The following is a 5,193-nucleotide window of genomic DNA, read 5'->3' as shown; positions in this document are numbered from 1 at the left end:
ATATTTTTATGCCACACTATACTATGACTTTTTTTGACATTTCTTTTGCAATACTATACTATGATAATTTTTGACATTTTAAGCCATACTATACTATGACGTTTTTTGACATTTTTAACCATACTATACTATGACTTTTTATTGACATTTTTATGCCACACTATACTATGACGTTTTTTGACGTTTTTATGCCATACTATACGATGACGTTTTTGACATTTTTACGCCATACTATACTATGACTTTTTTGATATTTTTATGCCATACTATACTATGACAATTTTTGACATTTTTACGCTATACTATACTATGACGTTTTTTGACATATTTATGCCATACTATACTATGATAATTTTGGACATTTTTACACCATACATTACTATGAGACTTTTTGATATTTTTATGCCTTACTTTACTGTGATGTTTTTTTACATTTTAAGCCATACTATACTATGACGTTTTTATGCTATACTACATTATGACGTTTTTTGACATTTTTATGCCATACTATACGATGACGTTTTTTGACATTTTTACGCCATACTATACTATGATGTTTTTTGACATTTTTATGCCATACTACACTATGACTTTTTATTATGTTTTTATGCGATACTATACGATGACAATTTTTGACATTTTAAGCCATACTATACTATGATATATTTTGACATTTTTATGCCATACTATACTATGATATATTTTGACATTTTTATGCCATACTATACTATGATAATTTTTGACATTTAAAGCCATACAATACTATGATGTTTTTTGACTTTTTTATGCCACACTATACTATGACGTCTTTTGACGTTTTTATGCCATACTATACTATGACAATTTTTGACTTTTTAAGCCATACTATACTATGATATATTTTGACATTTTTAGCCATACTACACTATGATGTTTTTTGACATTTTTATGCCACACTATACTGTGACGTCTTTTGACGTTTTTATGCCATACTATTCTATTACAATTTTTGACATTTTAAGCCATACTGTACTATGATTTTTTTTGACATTTTTATGCCACACTATACTATGACGTTTTTAGACGTTTTTATGCCATACTATACTATGACGTTTTTGACATTTTTACGCCATACTATACTATGACTTTTTTGACATATTTATGCCATACTATACTATGATAATTTTGGACATTTTTACAACATACATTACTATGAGACTTTTTGATATTTTTATGCCTTACTTTACTGGGATGTTTTTTGACATTTTTATGCCACACTATACTATGACGTTTTATGACGTTTTCATGCCAGACTACACTATGAGAATTTTTTACATTTTAAGCCATACTATACTATAACGTTTTATGCTATACTACATTATGACGTTTTTTGACATTTTTATGCCATACTATAGGATGACTCTTTTTAAATTTTTTCTGCCATACAATACGATGACGTTTTTTGACATTTTTATGCCATACAATACTATATGTTTTGACGTTATAATACCAGACTATACAGTGGCGTTTTTTGACGTTTTCATGCCATACTACGCTGTGATATTTTTTTACATTTTTAGCCATACTATACTATGATGTTTTTTGACATTTTTATGCCACACTATACTATGACGTTTTTTGACGTTTTTATGCCATACTACACTATGACATTTTTTTTGCATTTTTATGCCATACTATACTATGAGAGTTCTTTCAATTTTGAGCCATACTATGCTATGACATTTTTATGCCAGACTACACTATGAAATTTTTTGACATTTTTACACCATAGAATACTATGACGTTTTTTGACCTTTTTGCGCAATACTATATTATGATGTTTTTTGACGTTTTTATGCCATACTACACTACGACGTTTTTTGATATTTTTATGCCTTATTATACTGTGATATTTTTCGACTTTTTTATGCCATACTATACTATGACGTTTTTTGACATTTTTATGCCATAAAATACTTTTACGTTTTTTGACATTTTTATGCCATAATATAGTATGATGTTTTTTTGACATTTTCATGCCATACTATACCATGAGAATTTTTTACATTTTAAGCCATACTATACTATGACGTTTTTATGCTATACTACACTATGACGTTTTTTGACATTTTTACACCACACTATACTATGACATTTTTTGACATTTTTACGCAATACTACACTGTGATATTTTTGGACATTTTTAGCCATACTATACTATGATGTTTTTTGACATTTTTATGCCACACTATACTATGACGTTTTTTTACGTTTTTATGCTATACTACACTATGATGTTTTTTTGCATTTTTATGCCATACTATATTATGAGAGTTCTTTACATTTTGAGTCATAGTATACTATGACATTTTTATGCCAGATTACACTATGACGTTTTTTGACATTTTTACGCTATACTATATTATGACATTTTTTGACATTTTTACGCCATACTACACTATGACTTTTTTGATATTTTTATGCCTTACTATACTGTGACGTTTTTTGGCACTTTTTTTGCAATACTACACTGTGATATTTTTGGACATTTTTAGCCATACTATACTATGATGTTTTTTGACATTTTTATGCCACACTATACTATGACGTTTTTTGACGTTTTTATGCCATACTATACTATGAGAGTTCTTTAAATTTTGAGCCATACTATGCTATGACATTTTTATGCCAGACTACACTATGAAATTTTTTGACATTTTTATGCTATACTACACTACGACGTTCTTTAACATTTTTATGCCATACTACACTATGACTTTTTATGATGTTTTTATGTGATACTATACTGTGATATTTTTTGACATTTTTAGCCATACTATACTATGATTTTTATTGACATTTTTATCCCACACTATACTATGACGTTTTATGATATACTACATTATAATGTTTTTTGACATTTTTACGCCATACTATACGATGACTCTTTTTAAAATATTTCTGCCATACTATACTATGACGTTTTTTTACATTTTTATGCCATACAATACTACATGTTTTGACATTATAATGCCACACTATACAATGACGTTTTTTGACGTTTTCATGCCATACTACACTATGAGAATTTTTTATATTTTAAGCCATACTATACTATGATGTTCTTTGACATTTTTACGCCATAAAATACTTTTCCGTTTCTTGACATTTTTATGCCATACTATACTATGATGTTTTTTGATGTTTTTATTCCATACTATACTATGACTTTTTTGATATTTTTATGCCTTTATATGCTATGACGTTTTTTGACATTTTTTTGCCACATTATAATATGATCATTTTTGACATTTTTATTCCATACTATATTATGACGTTTTTTGATATTTTTATGCCTTAAAATGTTGTGTTGTTTTTAACATTTTCATGCCACACTATACTATGACGTCTTTTGACATTTTTACGCCATATTATACTATGACATTTTTTGACATTTTTACGCCATACTATACTATCACACTTTTATAACCTTTTATGATTATTATATGTCTTTCCCTTCGTGATGTTTTTTTATATTTTTATGCCTTACTATGTCGTGTTGTTTTTTGACATTTTTATGCCACACTATACTATGACATTTTTTGCCATTTTTTTGCCATACTATACTATGATAATTTTGGACATTTTAAGGCATACTATACTATGATGTTTTTTGACACTTTTACGCCATACTATATTATGACACTTTTATACCCTTTTATTTCATGCGTTACACTTCACTATGCCTATACTGTGTTAACATGGTGGTAAGGTGGTTAGCACTGTTCCCTCAAACAATGAAAGTTATGGGTTTGAATCCTGGTCATGTAGGCTTTTCTGTGTTGAGATTGCATGTTCTCCCTCTGCCCACCTGAGTTTTCTCTGGCTACCTTCCACAATCCAAAGAACTAAAAATTAAATTGACATTTTTATGCCACTGTTACATTTTTTGACTTTTTTATGCCATACTATATTATGACGATTTTTTGACATTTTTATGCCATAAAACACACTTTTATACCCTTTTATAATTGTTTTATGATTTACACTTCACTATGACTTTGGACTATGTTAACATGGTGGTAGAGTGGTTAGCACTCCTACCTTGAACAAAGAAGGGTGTGGGTTTGAATCCCAGTCATGGAGGCTTTTCTCCCTGTACCTGACTGGATTTTCTCTGTCTACCTTCCACAATCCAAATATCTTAAAATTAGATTGACATTTTTATACCATATTCTACTGTTACATTTTTTGAGATTTTTTTGCCATACTATACTATAACCTTTTTTGACATTTTTACGCCATACTATACCATGATATTTTTCGACTTTTTTATGCCATACTATACTATGAGCATTTTTTGCATTTTAATCCATACTATACTATGACGTTTTTATGCTATACTACACTATGACATTTTTTGACATTTTTATGCCATACTGAACTATGACGTTTTTTGACGTTTTTATGCGATACTATACTGTGATATTTTTTGACATTTTTAGCCATACTATACTATGATGTTTTTTGACATTTTTATGCCACACTATACTATGACGTTTTTATGCCATACTACACTTTGACGTTTTTTGACATTTTTACGCCATACTATACTATGACGTTTTTTGACATTTTTACACCAGACTACACTATGACCTTTTTTGACATTTTTACACCATACTATACTATGATGTTTATTGACATGTTTATGCCACACTATACTATGATGTTTTTTGACATTTTTATGCCATACTATACTATGAGAGTTCTTTATATTTTGAGCCATACTATACTATGACATTTCTATGCCAGACTACAGTATGATGTTTTTTGACATTTGTCTATGCCACACTATAATATGACGTTTTTTGAAGTTTTTATGCCATATTACACTAAGACGTTTTTTGACATTTTTATGCCAGACTACACTATGACGTTTTTTGACATTTTTACGCCATACTACACTATGACTTTTTTGATATTTTTATGCCATACTACACTATGAGAGTTCTTTACATTTTGAGCCATATTATTCTATGACGATTTTTGACATTTTCATGCCATACTATACTATGACGTTTTTTTACGCCATACTACACTATGACTTTTTTGATATTTTTATGCCATACTACACTATGAGAGTTCTTTACATTTTGAGCCATATTATTCTATGACGATTTTTGACATTTTCATGCCATACTATACTATGACGTT

This window comes from Seriola lalandi, unplaced genomic scaffold (genome assembly GCF_002814215.2).
Source record: "Seriola lalandi dorsalis isolate HSWRI2012SDOR001 ecotype SW California unplaced genomic scaffold, Sedor1 jcf7180002054959, whole genome shotgun sequence".
NCBI classification, from domain to species: domain Eukaryota; kingdom Metazoa; phylum Chordata; class Actinopteri; order Carangiformes; family Carangidae; genus Seriola; species Seriola lalandi.
The sequence above is the reverse complement of the archived record's forward strand: the minus strand, read 5'-3'. Positions refer to the sequence as shown.